This window comes from Saccopteryx leptura, chromosome 7, assembly GCF_036850995.1.
Source record: "Saccopteryx leptura isolate mSacLep1 chromosome 7, mSacLep1_pri_phased_curated, whole genome shotgun sequence".
In the NCBI taxonomy this organism is placed as follows: domain Eukaryota; kingdom Metazoa; phylum Chordata; class Mammalia; order Chiroptera; family Emballonuridae; genus Saccopteryx; species Saccopteryx leptura.
Genome location: NC_089509.1, coordinates 102,578,313 through 102,601,069, shown reverse-complemented (window position 1 = coordinate 102,601,069; position 22,757 = coordinate 102,578,313). Strand labels below are relative to the sequence as shown.

At 56.6% G+C, this 22,757-nt stretch overlaps 1 protein-coding gene across 10 annotated transcripts in view; it reads left to right on the top strand.

The window, feature by feature from the left end:
• The window catches only part of TNS1 (tensin 1), a 195,904-nt gene that overhangs the window by 63,515 nt on the left and 109,632 nt on the right, over positions 1-22,757 (top strand). For all 10 annotated transcript variants that reach the window (XR_010746667.1, XM_066346644.1, XM_066346642.1 and 7 more), the window contains one exon: positions 12,033-12,074. The gene's annotated coding sequence lies outside the window, so the exon portion shown is untranslated. The remainder of the gene's footprint in view (positions 1-12,032; positions 12,075-22,757) is intronic.

The following is a 22,757-nucleotide window of genomic DNA, read 5'->3' as shown; positions in this document are numbered from 1 at the left end:
GGGGCACAGAGGAGGGCTGTGCTGTCACCGGGCCCAAACAGAAGGGAACTGACGTCACTCAGCGTGTGCTGTGTGCCAGGCATTGTGACTTGTGTCATTTCAGTCAACTTGACTTAGTCCTCCGACCACTCCGCAGCGTGGGTCTCTTGACCCCCATTCCGTAGGTGAGGAAACTGAGACTCCGGAAGGGTCAATACGGTCTCGACAGCGGTCTGTGGCGAAGTGGTATTTGAGCCCAGGCCTGACCCCTGGTCCGGGCCTTTCTCTATCTCTGGCCCTGTGGTTGGAAACTCACGGCCTCTCCTTGAGTTTAGGAATTTTGAAATGAGGACCCGCAGAGCGCAGGTGTTCCCATCTTTCAGAACTGAACCTGCTCCCTGGCCGGGTGGGGGTTAGATTCAGAGAGGTGTGGAGTTAGGCGATGAGACAGAATGACTCTTAGGGGTGCTGGGAGTGTAAAGGCAGCAGCCAGGTCTTGAGGAGGTCGAATTTTCTCCTGGGTCGGATGGGGTTGGGTCTGCTTTTTACCCTGCTTTCTTTTGGGCAGCCTTAGATCTTTTAAAAAAGGAGGTAGGTAGACATTGGGAAGGACTACTTGATGATCAGGAGCCAAGGGCAGTGATGTGGGTAGCTAGGGAGCCTGCAGAATGAGCAGAAATTTAAGGGGGTTCTTCAAATCCCAGATGTCTTTTTTTTTTTTTTTTTTTTTTTTTACATTTTAATGTTTCTGAAATTGGAATGCATGTTAACATTGAAGAGTACATTTCAGGTAGCATTTTCCCTCCTCAAAAGCTCTTAGCTAATCGATGGCGCCCCAGACAAGCAATAGCATCTTTGAGATTCAGATACAGGGGCCCTGAACATCCGCGGTCTGCAAGGCACCAACGTGCGTGGAAGGGAGAGGCCCGCAGGCCATTGCTGTCCCGGCTGGCGAGCAGATGCTGGTCCGCTGTAAGAAGGCAAGGGGCCCCTCTGGTGTCCCTGTGGGGTGCGCCCCGGAATTCTCCATCTGGGGGCTTGGCTGAACCCCCTTCCCCACCCCCCTCCCTCCTCGGCAGTTCCTGAGCCCTTTGCCTTGTTGGGTTTCCCCCCGGCACTCAGATTTTTTCCCATGCATCCTTCCTGTCTTACTGTTATAGCACAGCTTAGGGTCAAAGACTTTTGTCCCTTAAGCGTCTCATCTAAAGACAGAAACCCTCAGTAGGGAGTGAGGCGGGTGGAGTGGGCGGTCTTCTTCTGGGTGTAATTTCTGGAAAAACAGATAGACTTGAATCCCAGTGAAATAATAGCCTTCCTCATACCTCCATTACAGCAGTGACTAGGCTCCTTTATAATTCTCTGTTTACGTGCCTGCCTCCTCCACGGGGCCTAAGGGCCCCTACCAGGCCTGGCCGTTCTGACCCATGTCTGTCTCCCGAGCTGGCACCTGGCGCCAAGGGCCCCTCACTCGGTGTTGTTGAATAAGGATGTCTCTCCTTTCCCTGCCCCCTGTTACGCTAGAACCTTGACCACAGACCATAGCCGTTTCCTTGACCAGATCCTTTCAGGAACTTCCTAGAAGCTATGATGTCTGTGCTGACGTCCGTGTCACCCAACCCCCTTCAGAACCACTGTCTCCTCTTCAAGCGGAAAGGAGGGCTGAGGTTCCCCTGTTCTTCGGATCCCAGGAGAAGGCAGCCCTGAAGTCCACCTGTCAAACGGGCCGTTCCACAGCTCCAGCTGTGTAACAGACTCCCTGCTTCCTCTGAGTCCTCCTGCCGGGCCCCTCAGCGCTATCTGGCTTCTCTTCCATTGTCTTCCGTCCCCTGGAGCTCTCTTGGTAACCTCTCGCCTCTGCTGCTAGCCACAGCCCAGACCCTTTTCACGTCTCACTCTGGAGACAGCTGCCTATTCCAGGCTGGCCTCCAGCCCTGCCTCTCGCCTAAGCCTTCTGTCACTGGCTCTGGTGACATCAGGCTCTTCCAGGGCGCTGGACATTTGTCTCAGCCTGGCCCTTAACGTCCTGTCCAGCGCAGCCACAGATTGCCTCTCTGATCTGCCCTCTCCATTTTGCCATTTTCGTCCTGGTCCCAGCTGCCTCGCTTCCTCTCTGTTCTTCCACACTGACCTCTCCTCGCCTACCCCCCTCAAAGGCCATGCATACCCTCCATGAAACTCTTCCTGTGGCCCCCCACTGGGCAAGCTGGTGTGGCCCTGGATGGAGCTGAAGCCGGGGGCACTACCAGAGTGGCACTTCGTTCCTGGGTGTGACCTTGGGCTAAGCATGTGGCCTCTTGGAGCCTCAGCTTCTTCCGTGTGAAATGTGCGGATGGCCCCTACCTCAGAGTGGACACTATGGAATCGGAGTGAACTTGACAGTGGTTTTCTCTGGCTGGAACAAGGGCTCTGGGGCAGCGAGGTGAGGAACAGGACAGAGAGGAGAGGCACTGTCAGTGCCGTGAGGACCATATTTGGGCACCTGGACTGCACCCCGGGATGCTGGGAGCTATGGAAGGACTTAGGCAGAGGAGTGACGCCACTGACTGGCTTCCCGGTGGCCGAGCGCAGACTAGATTAGAGCGGCAGGATCGAGGGCGAGGAGATGTGTCATGGGAGCTGTTGCAGTAATCTCTGTGATGAAGGAGACGGGTTAGGGTGGCTAGGAGTGATATTCAGGCAGAGGGATGGTTCAGGCTTCCCTGGGCGGGGGCAGGAGGAGGCAAGGCCGGCATTCTGGTTTCTGGTTTAACAACCTTGGGTTGTGAGAACTGGGGGAGCAGGGTGGTTGTCAGTGGCCTACCCTTGAATTGGGGTCCCCAAGAGGAGGCAGGGTGAGGCAGCGCTGTGACTTCAGGGTGTGGACAGGTCAGTGGCCTCCCAGGCCTCTCACCCTTGTCCTGTAGCTATGGCCCAGCCCTCGTCAGACCCCTGGAAAACCCTCTTGTGTTCCCAGGGCCTGGCTCAGTACAGGTTCGCTGAACTCCACCGCTCTCAGTCTCTTGCGTGCTAGGGTTCCATCATAAGAAGTCTGGCCTGGCCTAGTGTCGAACCCCCTCCTGGAGTCACTGATTCTTTTTTTTTTTTTTTTTTCTGTATTTTTCTGAAGCCAGAAACGGGGAGAGACAGTCAGACAGACTCCTGCATGCGCCCGACCGGGATCCACCCGGCACGCCCACCAGGGGGCGACGCTCTGCCCACCAGGGGGCGATGCTCTGCCCCCTCCGGGGCGTTGCTCTTTTGCAACCAGAGCCACTCTAGCGCCTGGGGCAGAGGCCAAGGAGCTATCCCCAGCGCCTGGGCCATCTTTGCTCCAATGGAGCCTTGGCTGCGGGAGGGGAAGAGAGAGACAGAGAGGAAGGAGGGGGGAGGGGTGGAGAAGCAGATGGGCGCTTCTCCTGTGTGCCCTGGCCAGAAATCGAACCTGGGACTTCTGCACGCCAGGCCGACGCTCTACCACTGAGCCAACTGGCCAGGGCCAGGAGTCACTGATTCTGATTCTGGGAGCGGGTGAGTGTGGGCCCGGAGCTGGGCCCTTGGGGTCTTAGCTTGGGTCGGAGAGGAGGCAAATCTTCAGGGAAGGTGTTATGTAAACAGGTAGGTCTCCAACATTGGTAGGTCTGGGTGCTGTTTTATGCCCTCCATCAGAAAGGCTCTGAAGGGGACCGTCTTCAGTGTGTGGGGCGTGTTGGTCCCACAACCGACTCTGCTGGGGCCCCTCTGCTGTTTGTCAGCACCATCTGGCTGAAGATCGCCCTGGAATGCCCCATTCCTTCACGCTCCAGAGGGACGGGCACACCTGGCTCGCCCCTGTGCAGGGTTGGGCTGCTGGCTTGGGGTTGCAGTATGTGGCTGGAGGGCGGTGTTTGCCTGCAGAGAAGCGTCCCTGTCTGTAAAGCCTGGTCTGGAGCTTGTCGCAGGACCCAGGGGCTGGCAGTGGCTGGGGCAGCCAGTGAGTGGGGTCTAAGAGGAGAGCCCCCAGACAAGAGGGAAGGTTAGGAAAGAAGGGGTCTCTGGAGCTTGGGAAAGAGGTTAATTACTTCAGTGGCCCAAGAGGCATGTGGCCCAGGAGGGTCTCGGGGACGGGGTGGGGTTGAGGCAAGGGCTGCAATGCTCAAATTGCCTCTCTCGGTCTCTCCTGTGTCTTGTCTGCCCCTGAGTCGGAGCCTGTGCTGGGTTTGGGGAAAGGGCCGAGCCCCTCCTCTCCTGCACCCTGCTGTCCCCTGGTTCTGGAGGGAGGGGACTTTGAACTGGGGCACACCCCCCCCCCCCCAGCTTGAGGTGTCCCTGGGAACAGGCCCCTTCTTGCCTCCAGGAACTCGATGCACTTCCTTTCCTGATCCCGAACAGAACTCTATATAAGGGAAGGAAACAGCCAAGCAGGCCAGGAGCAAGCTTTGGTGAGGACAGGCAGTCTGGAGGGAGGGCGCAGTTCTGGGGAGGAAACAGAGCCCAGTCAGTGGCCACCTCCTCCCCAGAACCCCGTGCCCAGGGCCTGATGCTCAGCTTGGGAGGGCAGTGTCTTTGAGCCAGGCTGGGGCTCTGCCCCTTGGGTCCCTGGCTTTGTCCTGGCCCCCTCCACCTCCCCAGGGCCAAGGGCACTTTGTAACGGCCTGACTGTTGAGCACCCTCACATCCGCCTCTCACTTGGCGCCCAAGCCAACATCTGCACCCCTTGCCTAGGCCTCCCACTCCGCCCTGGCCTAGCTCACAAGGGAACAGGTCTGGGACCTTCCTCACAGAGCCCAGTGGACTGATGCGATGCTGAGAGGCTGGACTGTCCACAGAGGAGGGGTAGCTCTTTCCTTGATCATCGGAAGATGCAGGCTCGAGCCCTCTGGGACCACTGTCTGCATTATTCTTGATCATCATGGTGTAGCCTCAGTGACCAAGGCTCAGAAGATGGCTACGTCCTGGTCACAGGTTCCCTGAACGTAGGGCCCAAAGGGTGAGCAGTCAAAGCTGTGGGCAGGATCAACTGCTCTGTGAAGGCCAGGAAGCAAGGTTGGGGGCCGCCCACCCTGGGAGTAGGGAAGTGCTTTCCTCCCATGCTCTGGGGGGGGGGAGTAGAGGCTGGGGGGGGTGAGTTTTGGTGCAAATGTGTATTTTGTTAGGGTGCAGGTGAAGACCTCTAGGTTTTAGGGTGCCCAATGATCCTTTGTCTCTAGGCCTCAGGGCTCCTCCCCACTTTCTCTTTCCTCCTTCATTCTTAGTGTTACTTACTGCAATGTCGCCAGCTTCTCTTAAGCTCCCACCTTTCATTCCCCCGCCCCTGCCCTGGTCTTCTCCTCCTTGGGCACCATCGGTAGTTCCCCAGTGCCGGCAGCTAGAAGTCTTCATCTGTGCTGGGCACCCAGAGCTGCCACGGTCCAGCCTGGAAAGTCTTCATCTGTGCTGGGCACCCAGAGCTGCCATGGTCCAGCCTGGAGAGTCTTCATCTGTGCTGGGCATCCAGAGCTGCCCATGGTCCAGCCTGGAGAGTCTTCATCTGTGCTGGGCACCCAGAGCTGCCACGGTCCGGCCTGGAAAGTCTTCATCTGTGCTGGGCACCCAGAGCTGCCACGGTCCGGCCTGGAAAGTCTTCATCTGTGCTGGGCACCCAGAGCTGCCACGGTCCGGCCTGGAAAGTCTTCATCTGTGCTGGGCACCCAGAGCTGCCATGGTCCGGCCTGGAAAGTCTTCATCTGTGCTGGGCACCCAGAGCTGCCATGGTCCGGCCTGGAAAGTCTTCATCTGTGCTGGGCACCCAGAGCTGCCACGGTCCAGCCTGGAAAGTCTTCATCTGTGCTGGGCACCCAGAGCTGCCATGGTCCGGCCTGGAGAGAGCCTGCACCCTGCAGCCCGTCTTCTCTCCTCATCTCCTCAATACGCCCTTCGGTGCCCTCTCTTCCTGCCCGTCCCCCACTCTGTGTCCCAGCCAGACAGGGTGCTTTGACAGCTGACGTGTTCCCTCCATGCCTTGTTCATGCGGTGGAGCCCGGCGGACTCATAATGTGAGCTCCGAGGTGCTGGACTGTTCACCGACGACAGGTGGCTCTTTCCTGAGTCATCAGGCAATGCAGCTGGATCTTTTTTTTTTTTTTACAGAGACAGAGAGAGTCAGAGAGAGGGATAGACAGGAACGGAGAGATGAGAAGCATCAATCATTAGTTTTTCATTGCGCGTTGCAACACCTTAGTTGTTCACTTATTGCTTTCTCATATGTGCCTTGACCGCGGGCCTTTAGCAGACTGAGTAACCCCTTGCTCGAGCCAGCGACCTTGGGCTCAAGCTGGTGAGCTTTTGCTCAAGCCAGTTGTGCCCGCGCTCAAGCTGGCGACCTTAGGGTCTCGAACCTGGGTCTTCCGCATCCCAGACTGATGCTCTATCCACTGCGCCACCGCCCGGTCAGGCACAGCTGGATCTTGAAATGCCCTTTCCCTATCTCTGCCTTTCAAAACCTGCTGAATACCAGGCTCTGAGCAAGGTACCGGGGCTGCGTGATGAAAATGACCGTGGGCTTCCTGTCCTCATGGGGTTTAAGAGGCGCGGGTGAGGCATACAGTGCCCAGTGTGAGTGATGCATCCTGGGGACCTGCCTCAGGTGCCCCCTCCTCCCTGGAGCCTGCCTAGGACTCCTGAGCACTCTCTGTGCCCTCATCTCATAGCCCCTGGCACCGCTACCACAGTGTGTGCCTCATCTGGCTGCGGAGGCAGGTGGCATGCTGGGAAAAGTGGGTATTAGAGTCAGGCAGGCCCGGGTGGCAGTCCTGGCATGTGGCTTGGTAGCTAGCTGTGCTGTCTTGGATCTCATAGGGTGCTGAGGGGATGGCCTGAGCTCCCGGAAGATGAAGAGACAAATACCCTTCCTTGAAGGGAGGGGTCATGAGGAGTGATGGGTAATACATGCAGTGTGGGCACACAGTGAGCATGCAGAACATTCTAGCAACCACCATACTTGTACTGCAGCCATGACTACTACTTTAACTTAATTAACTTTTTTTTTTTTTTTTGGCATTTTCCTGAAGTGAGAAGTGGGGAGGCAGACAGACTCCTACATGCACCTGACCGGATCCACCCGGCATGCCCACTAGGGGGCGATGCTCTGCCCGTATGGGACCTTGCTCCTTTGCGACCAGAGCCATTCTAGCACCTGAGTTGGAGGCTATGGAGCCATCCTCAGCGCCCAGGCCAACTTTGCTCCAGTGGAGCCTTGGCTGCAGAAGGCAAAGAGAGAGATAAGAGAGGAAGGAGAGGGGGAAGGGTGGAGAAGCAGATGGTCACTTCTCCTGTGTGCCCTGGCTGGGAATCGAACCTGGGACCTTCACACACCGGGCCAATGCTCTACCACTGAGCCAAGCGGCCAGGGCTAACTTAATCACCTCTTTACAGGCCCTATCTCTAAATACAGTCATAATCTGAGGTACTGGGGGTTAGGACTTCAACATATGGATTTTTTGGCAGGGGGACATAATTCAGCTCTTAACACTAAGTGGAATAAGCCAGAAGCAAAAAAGAAGATAATGTATGACCCCTTGTATTTGAGGCACCTACAATAAGCAAATTCATAGATTCAGAAAGTAGAGTCGAGCTTCCCGGGGGCTGGGGCAGAGGGGTGGGGAATTCCTATTGAATAGATGTGGGTTTCTGTCTGCTATGATGAAAAAGTTCCGGAGATGGGTAGTGGAGATGGTTGTGCAGCACTGTGAATGCTGTGAATGTCCTTAATGCCATTCAATTGTACACTTAGAAATAGCTGAGATGGCAAGTTTTGTTATGTATATTTTACCACGATAAATAAAAAAGACCAGCAGGAGCGTGGGGAAGAAAGAACTTTTCCACTCAGGACTGTATGCAATGCGGGGTTCAGAGATGCAAGTGGCTCTAGTTTTGTCTGGGGGCGGGGCTGCCTTGTCTAGCTCCAGGGGCCCGGTGGGCATGGGTGTGGCGAGCCCCTCTGGAGGGCTGGGCGAGTGTAGGACTGAGACCCGAGGGTGTGAGTGTCACCATATGGAGACCAGGTCCTGCCACTTGCACAGCAGCGAGGTGACAGGGGCGGTGCGAGGCAGTGCTGGGTTTTCTCTTGCTGTGCAAAGAGCCATGAGTGGAGACCTCAGACCAAGATTTCACCTGCAGCTCGCCTTTTCCAGAGTGATTGATCAGGGGCAACTGTCATGACCTTCAAGCCTCCTTTTCTTCACCTGTGTAATAGGAAGAACATTATTGGCTCTGCGGGATTGGAGGATCTCAGAGAGATCAGGCATGTGGCAGGATCAGCCCCCCTGCCTGGTGCAAAGTAGGTGCTTAACAAATGGCAGTGAAAAAAAAATTTTTTTTTCCTGAAGTTGGAAACGGGGAGGCAGTCAGACAGATTCCCGCATGCGCCTGACCGGGATCCACCCGGCATGCCCACCAGGGGGCGATGCTCTGCCCATCTGGGGCATTGCTCTGTCGCAACCAGAGCCATTCTAGCGCCTGGGGCAGAGGCCATGGAGCCATCCTCAGCGCCCGGGTCAACTTTGCTCCAATGGAGCCTTGGCTGTGGGAGGGGAAGAGAGAGACAGAGAGGAAGGAGAGGGGGAGGGGTGGAGAAGCAGATGGGTGCTTCCCCTGTGTGCCTTAGCCGGGAATCAAACCCGGGACTCCTGCACGCCAGGCCAACGCTCTACCACTGAGCCAACCAGCCAGGGCCAAATGGCAGTGAATTTACTGCTAGTGGTTACAGGTGCCTTGCCTCCTCAGGCATTGTATTAGTGTGCGCCTGTCTTTCCACAGGCATTGTATTAGTGTGCGCCTGTCATGTGCTAGGGCTAGTGTGGGGAACAAGACCTATTCCCTGCCTCATGGCATTTGTGTTCTAGGGGAGAAAAGTTCAGAAGATACTGATGGGGGCTGACAAATGCCTGGCATCGGCCCTGGTCTAGGCCAGGTGGCACTCACCTCCTGCTGTACTCCCAGCTCTCTCCACCTTGCAGGCTCTGGAGCCAGACGTCTCTGCTGCACTGGCCTTGGGCAGGTCGTTAGTTACCCTTTCTGTGCCTTAGTTTCTTCATCTGTGAAGTGGGGTTAATGACACTTTCTACCCCATACCTTTTTTATTAAGACCAGTGAGTCTAAGGACAGGATTCAGGACAGTAGCGGTCACATGGATGCGTTCATAAGCTTTCTGTCCCTGCTGTCATGAATGGCTGTAGGGAAGTTAGTCTCCGCAGGAGAGTCAGCACAGAGGGCAGTGAGCGCAGGAGCACGGCCCCTTCCGGAGCCGGACCGCTGGGCTCGCATCCTGGCTCCTCTCTGACAGCCTGCTCACCTCTCTGTGCCTCAGTCTCCTCACCCACAAACCGGGATGCTCAGGGTTGTTGTGAGAATTGTGAGTTCATTTATGCCAAGAGCGAAGAACAGTTCCTGGCCGATGGCACGTGATGGGAGTATTGGCTGTGCTATTTTTATCATTACTGGGTTTTTCAGAGCTGAAAGACCGAGCACCGGGCCGCTGAGCCCCTAGTGTGTAGATGGGTGGTTGGAGGTATACCACAGAAGGAGTCTCACCTGAGGCTAACTTCCTGGGCCTGCGTCCTGCAACCCTGTGCTGCCAGCCCTGGGGACGGGGAGGGATGACAGGCCTGGCACCAACAGGCCCTGCAGACACCCTGGAGTCGGCCCCCTTGGCAGAAGGAGGATTCTTGCTTGGGTCCCCACAGGGCGGTGGGAGGGCTCACCGCTGACACCAGGAGTGGAGGGCCGTAGGGCACAGGCCACAGAGTGGCAGGGGGCCCTGGCTCTCTCCCTGCCACATTCCAGGTTCCTGAGAGGGTGGCCCGGGGCCAAGGTGCCGGAGGGAAGGAGAGAGCCTTTTAAGGAAACATTTGTCTGCTTAAAAAGAGAGAGAGAGAGAGAGAGAAACAAGAAACATGGAAACACACAACAGAGTCAGTGGGCCGGAGGCAGACTGGCTGGAATGCTCCGCCGTGGGCGGAGGTGGAGGAGGCTGCTGGGGGCTCCCAAGCGTCAGGCCCTTCTGCTGGGAGTCCACAGTTGCCCCTCAGATCTAAGTCCTTAGGGAGTGACTCTGCCTTAGAGGCTATCTCTGCCTCAGGGGGACAGGGAAGTTACCTGGGGCCCCGTCGGTGGTGGCTGGCGGAGAGGCCCTCCCACTGTCTCTGAGGACACCTGTCCATTCTGCCCCGCCTCAAAATGTATATGTCACCCCGTCAGTTCCCCAACGCCAGTCCCCAACGGAGAGTGTCAACCTTCCCTCATGTAATGAAGAAAGGACTGACGCGGAGCAGTGTGCGTGGATGACACCAGGGGTGGGGGAGAGGGGGCGGGGGGGGCTGGCCTCACCCGGTGAAACCGACAGCTCCGGAGTGGGGTGTGGTGCTGTGGGGTGGGGGGAGAGAGGGCGGAGGCCACTGCTAGGTGCAGGACTCCTACCCTGAAAGTGCCTGGCAGGGGTGCTGTGTCCCCCACACAGCCACCTCCGGGACCTTCCCTTCCCCCTGCTCTGTTCTCCAGGCACCTTCCACCCAACTGCTGGCCACTGATCAGCTGTGTGACCTTGGATGAGTTGTTTAACTTCTCTGTGCCTCCTGCACCTCAACAGGAGGCATAGCAGTAGCTACCTTATTGGGCTGTTGAAAGGATTAAATGAGTTAACACGGGAAAGCACTGATAATGCCTGTCATATAGTACATAGTCAGTTAAGTGTCAGATATTGTTCCTTTGTGTTTTTGGCTTCGCACGTGATTCTCCCACCAGTCCTGGCTAACACTGCGTACTGGGTGACAGACACGTTGCTGGAGAATGGGTGGGCAGGGAGTCTGTAGCGTGACCGAGTCAAGAACCAGAGATGCCAACTCCTAGCCTGTCCATCCTTCCAGAGTTCAGGCCACACTGTCACGTAGGTGTTGTCCCCTTCTGGGCTGGTGTGTCAAGCCGGGGGGTCCTTTAGGCCGGTCAGGCGACAGAACAGGGTTAGGTGGAGGGAGGACCTGGCGGTCGCCGACCCCAGCCAGAGCTGTGGGCTGTCACCTTCACTGCTCCACAGGGGTGGCGGCTGGGGCGGGGGGGTCGCCCCCTGTCCGAGGAGGCAGCCACCTCCTCTCTGGCCATCCACAGCTTGTGACCAGACGCCCTCATGCCCCAGGGACAGCCTCCCCCTTGATTCCCTCTGTGGGCCCCCTGCCTGGTGCTCAGGTCAGGAATTTGAGCCAAGATTGAAGTATGAGCTCCAAGAAAAACGTGTCCCAGCTAGAAAAAAGGAGCACATTGAGTCTCTGATAAAGGGCCCTGCTAATTGTCAGGGTCGAGGTTTTGGCGGCCTGGCCTGGCCTGGCGGAGGGATGTTATCTCAGGGTAGGGGGGCACTCTCGCCCTCCCTCCTGCCCCCTCCCTCCGTCTGGAGGCCCCAGTGGCCACCTGCCCCCCTCCCTATCAGAGAAGATGATGAGGAAGGTGATAACACACTAGCTCACCATAGAGGGTGCTTTCAGCTGTCAAGGCCTTCCACATTTATGACGGCGGCTTTCTTTGGAAGAGCTGGCAGGGGCCCTTCACCAACCTGTTTCCCACATGCTTTGGGAAACTGCCAGCCGTCTGTAGCTCTGACCTTTGGGTGAGATACCTTGGCATTGGGGGGAGAACGAAGGAGGCAACTCTTCCTTTTCTAGAGGTCTGAAGCATGTTTGAAAAGAAGTTGCAGCAATCTTAGAAAATAAAAAAGTCCTTTTATAAAAAAATTTTTATTGCCTTTTAACCCACTGTTATTAAAATTCTGGTGCACCGGCCTTCAGTCCTTCAGCGTCTTTATATTTTTTACAGATTAAAAAAAAAAATTGTGTCGTACGTTTCATTTTTGCCTTCTGCTTCCCCTCCCCACTGAGCGATATTGCCTAAGCATTTTTCCATGTTGCCACATAATTGTCGAATGAACTCTTCAACGGGAGAGTGGCGATGTGTGTGAGTTGAGGGGAGGGGTGTCTAGCATGGAGGTGGCGGCTGTGGAATGGTCCCAGGAGGCCCTGGTTTGCTGTGGGGATGAAAGATGCTAACCTTGCCTTTCTCGGTTCCTCCCACAGGTGGCTGCCCCCTGCATTCCTCCATCCAACCATGAATTGGTGGTGAGTGACGGTCTGTTCCCGACCCTGTCAGCCCCTCCTCTCCCCTTTCCCCTGCTCCCAGCTGCACTTTACTTTCGACCCAAGCATGCTGGGAGCCCCCAAGGGTGCTGGGTAATTAGGGAAGGGGAAGGAGAGGGCCTCGTTCCAAGGCTGAAGCTGGACCGGGAGGAAATGAGTCATGAGGTCCCTTCTGATGGGATGCAGGGCCTCCTGTTTCAATCTGGAGACTGAAGTCCTTGAAAAAACCCTTAAAAGGGCATCTTGCTTGTCTCTAGGCCTGGCCAGGTGCCTTTAGTCCTGGGGCTTAGAGGACCAGGGGGCGGCAGCTCCTGCCTGGTCCTCGGTCAGGTGCCCTTCAGGTGGCCTGTTCCACCTCCAAGCTTTTTGGCTGACCCTATTTTTCTGCTCTCCCTCCATGTCTTCCATTCCTCCTTCCCTCCCCCAAAGGGGCTTCCAGAAAAGCATGGACGGAGCAGGGCTTCTGTCAGTGGGCTGTGGAGAGCAGCCAGCTTCAGACTGATCCCAGCTGGGCCGACTGGGAATGTTGGGAGCTTTTCCCTCCTGCCCTCTCACTGCCTTCTTACCCATCCGAGGTCGCTCCTGCCCCTCACCCACTGCTGGAGGCAGGCCGGGCCCTGGAGGCTGGGAGGGAGGGGGTCTTCCTGCCTTCAGATGTGTGTGTGTGTGTGCATGTGGGTGCATGCGTGTGTGTGGGTGTCATGGAGGGTCCCTGCGGTCGTGATTCGATCCACTGGTGCGGAGGGGCAAGTGGGGACACTGATGTGGGTGGGAGTCTGGGGAAGGGGCAAGGGTGTCATAGGGCCCAGGCAGTTGCAGGTGTCCGCGCACCGGTTGGGTGAGCTGCTCAGCCTGGGTACTGGGACCCCAGGCCGCCAGGGCTCCCCGTCTCCTCCAGCACCCCTGTGCTGGGTGACAGTGGGCCTGACCTGCCCTCTTCCTAGGCATCAGTTTCCCTTTCTGTCGAAGAGATGGGTTGAATTAGATGCTTGAAAGGCCTTCTCGGTGCTGATAAATATTCCCTGCATTCAGGGTTGTTAATGGACTGAAATAAAAGTATGTGAAAGTGCTTGTGACCCTTTGGTGGCCCTGGGACCCAGAGCAGCGCCCCTGGACCCAGAGCAGCGCCCCTGGACCCAGAGAGGCGCCCCTGGACCCAGAGCAGCTCCCCTGGACCCAGAGCAGCTCCCCTGGACCCAGAGCAGCGCCCCTGGACCCAGAGCGGCTCCCCTGGACCCAGAGCAGCGCCCCTGGACCCAGAGCGGCGCCCCTGGACCCAGAGAGGCTCCCCTGGACCCAGAGCGGCGCCCCTGGACCCAGAGCGGCTCCCCTGGACCCAGAGCGGCGCCCCTGGACCCAGAGCGGCTCCCCTGGACCCAGAGCGGCGCCCCTGGACCCAGAGCAGCGCCCCTGGACCCAGAGCAGCTCCCCTGGACCCAGAGCAGCGCCCCTGGACCCAGAGCAGCGCCCCTGGACCCAGAGCAGCGCCCCTGGACCCAGAGCGGCGCCCCTGGACCCAGAGCGGCGCCCCTGGACCCAGAGCGGCGCCCCTGGACCCAGAGCGGCGCCCCTGGACCCAGAGCAGCGCCCCTGGACCCAGAGCAGCGGCCCCGCTCTCTGCACATCGGCCCAGGCTCCACTCACTACTTCCCTCCTTCCTGGGGCTCCTCCTTCCTGGTCTCACTGGGCTCAAACCCTCCTGTGCCTCAGCTCCGCCCAGCTGTGCTGCTCCAGATGTGGGGTGTTATTTGCACAGAGCCCAGTTGGAGGTCATCTGACAACAGCGGGTGCTGCAGGGATGAGGCCGGAGTGCAGGCCTGGCTCGGAGCTGCCAATGAGAAATCTCTCCAGGATTTTGGAGGGACACCATGGAGGGCAGGCGGGAGGGGTGAGGTGGGGGGAGCAGATGTCTCGTCATTCCGACCCAACTGCCACTTTGCCCCAGGGAATAGAATGTCCTTGGCTGGTCCTGGATGGCTGGGGGGTCTGGGGTTTGGGGATGTCCAGGTAGAAGCCAGATGCCTGGCCACTGGGAGTCTTGTGAGCTTTGTTTCCATGAGGCAGGGTCAGAGGTCGAGACAAGAGAGAATAGGTTGGCATTCCACCTGGCGGGATGGCAGTTAACCCCTGAAGGGGCCCCCACCCTCTGGAGTGAGGTCATGGACTCTCTCATCTCTGTGATGTGCCCCACCTGTGCCGAAGGCTCTGACCTTCACAGAGGTTGGGTCACCTGCCTGATGAAGTGGCTATGACACCAGACTGTTCTCCTAGAGGTTCCCCAGCTTGACTCAGAACCGCCTGTCAACAGTGGTCAAGAGCAGGGGGGGTTTGATCCCCTCTCTGGAGCCCTGTCCCCTGATCCCTGGGGACGTGATCTTGGACACCTTGCTTAAGCTCTTTGGACCTCAGTTTCCCCTCTGTAGATTGGCAGTTAGTAATAATACCTACCTTGTCAGGGTTAAGGGAATAAAAGGAACAAATTAACCCACTGAATTAATGTGTATTCGGAACCCTCCAATGGCAGCCCACTTCCCATGGAGTAAAAACCCGAGGTTCTTCCACCGGCTTGCAGGGCCCTACAGGACAGGTGTCCCTGCTGACCTCTCCTCTCCTTCGATTCTCGCTCCCTCCCTCGCAGTCACTCTGTCCCCCTCATAGCTGGTCTTTGAACAGACCAGGCAGAATGCTGCCTCAGGGCCTTTGCATTTGCTATTCTCTCTGCCTGGAATTACCACCCTCCCCCAAGATACCTTCAGGGCTCTCTCCTCCCAGTTCTTACTGGAGTGTCAGCGGTTTTCTTCTCCCAACAATCCTATCTTCCTTCCCTACTTTCTTTGCCCCAGGCATGTGTCACCATCTGATAAACTATGAGTCTTATTTGCTTATCTTGTTTTAGAGGCTCTCTCCACATTAGCATGTAAATTCCTTGACAAGGAATTCTTAATCTCTTGTGTTCATTGCTGTATCCCCATTGTCTGGCTCACGTAGGTACTCCATACATGTTTGTTGAATGACTGGAAGAGAGGAGTCCAGCCAGGTGCCTGGTGCAGATTAGCTGCTCAATAAACAGGGCTACTGATGGGCGGTGGGGGTCTGTTGAGGGGCCTGCCTCCCACTGGAAGCTCTGTGCTGTCCCCAGGAAGTGGGAAAGTGGCTCAGGAGAAATGGAGAATGTTTGGCTACCCCCTGAGAGCACTGGACACCTGTTTCCTCACAGCGGGCAAGGCAAGTGCTCTGAGCAGGTTCACAAGAGGGAGGAAGGGCGGGCTGTATTTTTCCTTCCTTTTCCATTCTCTGCCTGCCCTTCAGCCTCTGCAGGGCTAGACTCGGGCCTCCCTTGCCCCCTCCCCCTTTGCCTCACTCAGTGTCTATCTGTCTGTCCGTCGGTCATGTTTTTTCTATGTCCCTAGTTCACCCATCTTGCTGAAATCTTACCCCCCAGGGTCAGGAACATCATCTCTGGGCACAGGATTTCGGCCCAGCCTCTGGGCTCTGTCAGCCAAATATTTCCCAGCCTGTGCCAGGCCATCCAGGGCAAAGTGGCTTAATCTTCAACTAGTGTTTTCATCTTGCTCAACAGATGTTGCCTAAGGCCTTGGGCAGAAGGGTCCTAGGGTCACCTCCCTCCTGTGGGGTCCGTGGATGGGGGCAGGATGGAGAAGGGAGAGGCCTTGTTTGCCATGGACACTCCTGGTCCTTGGAAAGAGCTGAAGCAGCTTTTCTCAGCTTCTGAAAAATAAGAATCAGAAGGAATGTCCCGAGGGTGATGGAGCTGCCCTGAGGTCGGCCGGATGTTGAGCCGTTCTGCATAGGCAGCCCGGCGCCCAGGGGACCTGGGCTCAGGGAGGCAGCCCGGCCCCACGGCGGCTGCTCCAAGTGTCCTTGTGCGTCGGAGGGGAGATCGGTCCAGGTGGGGTGTCTGCAGCAGGAGGAGGTGAATGTGGAATGGGGATGCCAGGCTGGTCCCTCTTATAGTGGGAATCAGCCACAGGGAAGAGTTAACCCTTGCATGGGACTTGCCCGTGGCCCACCTTTATTTGGAAAGTTTTACCAAAGAACTCAATTATTCTTCACAACAATGCAGCGAGGGAGGTGCTGGGATGACCCAACATCACAGAGGAGGCCCTGAGTCCCGAAACTGCAGAGCCATTTAGAGGAGCACTTGGGATTTTGGCTCAGCTGTCCGGTACCTCAGAACCCTGCCCTTGTAGCCACCCATAATGACGAACGTCACTCTCACTTGTGTAGCACATGTGACCTTCAAAGCCCCTCTCCTGACACTGGGCCACCCGAGGGGAAGTCTGGTGGGCGGGAGGAACACACCATGCAGAGGAGCAGGCGGGCCCTGCGAGGCTAGGGGACTGGTGCGCAGTCGCACGGGGAGGGGTCTGGGACTCTTCTTCCTCCCTGCATGCCCTCGGCGCTTGTGCTGATGTCAGGGCCTGAGGATGCAATGGACTCCCCTGGGTTTCTTCTTCTAGATCGTGCCGGGCGCGTGTTCACCTGCCTAGCTGCTCTGCGTGCCAGTGGGCCTGGGATTTAGGGGAGGGTCTGCCCGTCCATCTGTCTGCTGTCCATTCTGCCAACACACATTTCCCGAGCGCCTCCCTGGGGCCAGGCACTGTTTTCAGGCTGGGCTGCTGGGCTCTTTCCTGCCAGAGCCCAGCCTTCTAGAAGGCAGGCAGGCGTGGGTCAGGGGCAGAGTCACAGGCGTGAGAGGGCCTCAGAGGCCATCTAGTCAAATCTCCTTTTTCAGGTGAAGAAACAGACACCCTGCGATTTTTTTAAAAATCTATTTTTTTTTTATTGTAAAAATACACCTAACATAAACTTGACCATCTTAGCCATTTTTGAGTGCGCCGTCGGTGGCATTCAATATACTCCCATCATCGTGCGGCCATTATGGCCCCCCGCCTCCACAGCTCTTTCCATCGTGTGAAAGGAAACACTCTGCCCCCAGCCCTGGCCCTGGCAGCCACCAGTCTGACTCTCAGTACCGCCTGTCGCTGACATTGCCCAGTATTTGTTCCCTTGTGACTGGCTTATTTCACTTAGCACAGTCTTCTCAAGGGTCCATCTGTGGTGTAGCATACGTCATGTCAGAATTGCCTTCCTTTTAAAGGTGGGTGATATTCCGTTGTGAGTATATACCACAGTTTGCTTATCCATTTATCTGTCAGTGGACACTTGGGTTATTTATTTCCACATTTTAGCTGGTGCAAATAATAAGGTGATGAGCATGGATTTTTAAATATCTCTTTGAGTCTCTACTTTTAGTTCTTTTGGATAAATACCCAGAAGTGGAATTGGTGGGTCATATGGCTATTCTATTTTATTATTATTATTATTATTATTATAATTTTTGAGGAGTCATCATACTGTTTGCCATGGTGACTGTATTATTTTATTCCCACCAATAGTATACAAAGGTTCTAATTTCTCCATATTCTCACAAAAACTCTATTTTATGGGTGTAGTGTTTTTTTTGTTTTTTTTTTTCGATAGTAGTCATTCTGATGGGTGTGAGGTGGTGGCCCTGTGATTTTAAAATGGCTTTCCTGGGCCTGACCTATGGTGGCACAGTGGATAAAAGCGTCGACCTGGAACGCTGAGGTCACTGGTTCGAAACCCCAGGCTTGCCTGGTCAAGGCACATATGGGAGTTGATGCTTCCTGCTCCTCCCTCTGTTCTTTCTATCTCTTTCTTCTCTCTGTCTCTTTCTCTCTCTGTGTCTCCTCTCTCTAAAAAAATGAATAAATAAAAATGTAAAAAATAAATTAAAAAAATAAGTAAAGGTGATTAAAACGGCTTTCCCGAGAAGGTGCTGTGTCAGACCTGGGTGAGGAGGCGGAGGAAAGGCCATGAGTTAGGGGTGCAGAGGAGGGTGGGACCCCTTAGCCGGCACTATGTCTTGCTCTCCATCTTGGAGAGCTGCCAGTGATTGCTTTAGTTAGTGTGATCTCCAGGCCCAATGAATGTCACTCGAGGGCACCGAGCGGGTCGTGGGTGGTCTTTTTTGGGAGATTTTTTTTTAAATTATTTATTTATTTATTTATTTTAAAATTTTTTACAGAGTCAGAGAGAGTCAGAGAGAGGGATAGACAGGGGCAGACAGAAACGGAGAGATGAGGAGCATCAATCATCAGTTTTTCGTTGCTCATTGCAACACCTTAGTTGTTCATTGATTGCTTTCTCATATGTGCCTTGACCACGGGCCTTCAGCAGACCGAGTAACCCCTTGCTCAAGCCAGCAACCTTGGGTCCAAGCTGGTGAGCTTTTGCTCAAACCAGATGAGCCCGCACTCAAGCTGGCGACCTCGAGGTCTCGGACCTGGGTCCTCGGCATCCCAGTTCGACACTCTATCCACTGCGCCACCGCCTGGTCAGGCGGGAGATTCTTGAAAATGGAGCGATGTCAGGAGAGGTAAGTCTGAGAGCGCCTTGACTTCAAAGAAGAGAGCCCACTCTGGACATATGCCTTCCAAAGAGGATGCCCAGGGTGCTGAGGGGTTGGACATTCCGGTCTGTGTAACAGCTCGGCTGGCTCAGTCGGAGAGGGAGAATGTGGGCAGTGGAGTGGGTACATGGTGAGGGTGGTGAGGGCCGATTGGCTTATCTTCTGTTGTTCTCTAAAGTAGAGCCTGGTTGGTGGGGGTTCTTACAGAGAGGAGGTGATAAGAGAAGCTCTCTAACACCTGAAATGGCCCAATCGGGGCCATCTGTGGGGACTGCTGTCTGTCACTGGAATACATACTCACTGACACCTATTAGGGATAAGGCAGGTGCTGACGGGGGGGGGGGGGCTTCCTGGGGAGTCCCTGGGTGGAAGTCCTCAGGGGTCACTGAGGTCCTACCCTTAAGCTGGGCTATGGAGGGACCTGGCCCTCGAAGTTATGGCATCCATGAATGTGCTGATCACCTCCCTTATGACCCTCACCCAGAGAGGAACCTCGTCTGGCAAAGGGCCCTGCCCTCAGGGGACCATGCTAGGAGGAAAGAGAGAGAGAACTATATTGTGGAAACAATGCTTGGCTGGGGGATTCAGGCCAGAGGTAGCCTTGGGGTCCAGGGGAAGCCATCAGTCTGTGCTGCAGTGGTTGAGGAGCTGCACCTCTGGTTCCAAGTCCAGTTTAGGATTTAACGGGTGAGAAAGAGGAGGGGAGGAGGCCTTTCAGAAGGTGGAAGGGCTGAAACGGAGAAGGGACAGGGCCTTGGTACAAGTGACCAAGACTGGTGGTGGCTGGGACAAAGCCAGTGTCCTTGCTGGGAAGCTGAGGGACCCAGGCAACGTTGTCCGGCCTTGGGCTGTGGCTGGGGTGCTGGCAGGAACAGCCCGAGTGCGGGAACGGAGGTGGGAAGGGACATGGCCTGCGTGGCGGCTGCGAGGAGGTGTGAGCGGAGGCTGCAGGTAGAGGAGAGGGGAAGGTAGCGGAATCCACTTGAAGAAGAAGAAGAGGCCACAGAGGAGTCCAAAAGTCGTATTGGGGAACTTGAACTTGATGAGCTAAGCACTAAGAGCCATTATGGGTCCTTGAGTGGGGAAATGACCTAAAGCAGGGTTGGAGAGCCAGGAGTTGGCTGCCAGCTGTGGGGTGTGGCTCGGTGGTGAGGGGCTGCAGGCGGGGCCTGGGGAGACCAGAGGCGGCGGTGCAGGTGCTCAGCATGAGGCGGACAGGGTTTGGGCAAGGGCGAGTGGCCGTTCAGATGACAGCTCCCTGGCTGACAGGTGGGAGCACAGCGTCCAGCGGGGAGGGTGGCGGAGAGGGGATGATAGCCTGGCGTGGCGCAGCCGGCCTGGGGAGCGAGTGTGAGCCTGCGGGTGGGAACGCCTGCCATGCCCAGCCTCAGCCAGGACCTGGGGGCTGGCCCCTCAGTGCACTGAGAAAGGCCTGAGGACGGGAGTGGGCTTGTCCGGGCCCCTCCCCCGGGGCGCAGGGGAACATTCAGCACCACATTCCGTCCAGCCTGTCTGTGCCTCTGGTGGCCTCAGCCCGCTCAGGCTGTGGGCCCTGGAGCAACTTCGCCCAAACCCTCAGGGCCCCGAGGCTGCCGGCTCCCCCCTGTCCCGGCCCTCCCTCCAGCCCCTTACCCCACCTAGTTCATGTCCCTGTTGGCTCCCCCTCCCAGGACGGTGGGAAATAACATGCCACCAGGGGTGTACACGAGCTTTTAGGTGCAGCCCTGAGCTCATAGGGAGGTGGCCAACCTCCCCGTACACTCAGTCTCCTCATTTCCAAAAGGGATTCAAAGTGCTCGGTCTGCTGCGGCAGCAGCCATTGCTGTGGTTGGTTTTGTTATTACCATGATGGTCCCCCCTACCAGGCTGTGGGGCATACAGTATGCCATCTTTACCATGCCCCCCGAGTGCCCAGGAAGTGGTGCTGCCCTGCCCTTCTCTGTTGCTTTCAGCCCTCTCCTTTCCTCTGTTTGGGGTTCTATTTTTAGAACAAATGAGCCTGGAATAACTTGCTGTGGGTCCTGGGGCTGAGGACATTCCAGCCCCCATGGCCCTCCCGCCAGCTCCCTTCCCCTCCTAATAGACAGCGGGACCCGTGACCTCACAGTTCGTTGCTGTGGCAATAGATGTGATGTCACGGGGTCTTTTTGGCCTGAAAAGCTGCCCAGATTCCAGGCCTCCCAGGGGGCATGAGTGGGGAGAGCTGGAGGGGTGGAAGGGGGGGAGGGCACGAGGAATTTCTGGACGGAATGTTCCTCTGGAGGCTGTCCACATTCTGCACCGGCCCCTCCCCCCAGCCCCAGGCTGGGGCACCCTCCCCCCTCTGTCTTTTCCTTCCTCCAAAACAGCAGCCCACAGATACATTTTTTTCCCAGCCCACCCTCCCTGCAGGCCACCAAGACGTCCTAGTGCGTGAACCTCCAGGCAGTCATCCCCGCCACCCCAGCCTCTGCAGGGGCCCCTCCTGAGGCCCCTACAGTTGGTGGTGGGTAAATGCAGGCATGGAGAGGGCATGCGTGTCTTTTGTGGGGTGGAATTGAGTCAACAATGTGCAGCTTCCCTTATCCACCCCATGATTCACAACCCTTCACATTCAGGAAGTTCTCTCTGATGTCTGATCTCAGTCTCTCCTACTGCAGCCTATTTCCTCCTCTTCCTATGGAAGTATACTGGAGACGTCTCTTCCTCTGGGGGACCGGAGACAATTAATTAGTCTCTAAGTCGCAGAAAGCTTGTTCCCAACAGGAGAGCAGTTGTTTTAAGAGTAAGAGGAACTGAATGGAGGTCCTCCCCAGGGAGAGGAGACCGAGCGTGAAGGGATGGATGGAAGGAGCAAGGTGCAAATACCAGTCAGTCCTCCGACCTGCTAGCTGTGTCGCCTTGGGCACGTTAATCTTGCGGACCTTCAGTCTCCTCAACTGTAAAATGGGTTAATGCTTACCTTGTGCACGTTGGTTATGAAGGATTGATGATTGTGGAAGCAAATAACCTAATACTATGCCCAGGGCTGCATGAACAATGAGTAATTGTTATTGTGTTAACATTATGAAAGGCAACTCCAGACCAGGGCCAGCAAGAGGGAGGCCAGGGAGGCCTCCAGGGTGTAAAATTTGAGAAGGCGTTGCTCTCGGGGTTGTGTGGTGCACTGGGGGTTGTGTGGTGCACTGGGGGTTGTGTGGTGCACTCGGGGTTGTGTGGTGCACTGGGGGTTGTGTGGTGCACTGGGGGTTGTGTGGTGCACTCGGGGTTGTGTGGTGCACTGGGGGTTGTGTGGTGCACTCGGGGTTGTGTGGTGCACTGGGGGTTGTGTGGTGCACTGGGGGTTGTGTGGTGCTCTCGGGGTTGTGTGGTGCACTGGGGGTTGTGTGGTGCACTGGGGGTTGTGTGGTGCTCTCGGGGTTGTGTGGTGCACTGGGGGTTGTGTGGTGCACTGGGGGTTGTGTGGTGCTCTCGGGGTTGTGTGGTGCACTGGGGGTTGTGTGGTGCACTGGGGGTTGTGTGGTGCACTCGGGGTTGTGTGGTGCACTCGGGGTTGTGTGGTGCACTGGGGGTTGTGTGGTGCACTAGGGGTTGTGTGGTGCACTCGGGGCAGCCGGGGATTGAACGCCTCCTTTAATGCTCTGGCCTTAGCGCCTGTCCTCAGCCCCTGTCTTGCTCCAGACTCCCGGGTTTGCGATTCTAGGGCAGAGTGATCCTCAAAGAGCAAGACTTGCTTGTCAGGGGGTGCCAGGTCCAAACCCCGCCACCTGCTCCTGAGCTGAATTCAGATGGTCCCGGCTGAAGGCAAGGGGCATTCGGGAAGGCCCCTGGTGGGCTGTGGCCAGCGGCCCTCAGCTTTGGGGAGCCCGAGTCCTTAAGATCCAGGTTTTGTTCTGGGACTGGGCAGTGGTTGGGACAGATGGGACAGTCCCTATCACAACTACACCTGCTCTGTCCTTCTGCCGCTGGGCGTCAGGAGGAAGGAAGAGAAGAGAGCACAGGAAGGCGCCTGGCGGGCCTGCCTGCTGTCCGGCTGGGGAAGGGGCGGAGAGGTGGTGAGGTGAGCTCAGCAGTGGACTTGACAAGATGGTGCCAACCCCACCCCTGCCAGTAACTTCACCGTGGGTCAGTCAGACCTCTCTGCACCTCAGTTTCCCTGTCAGTGAATCGGGGAGGGAGGAGGTGGTGTCTCAAGCCCCTCTCGGAGCTGTTCTGAGGCGGGGTGTCCC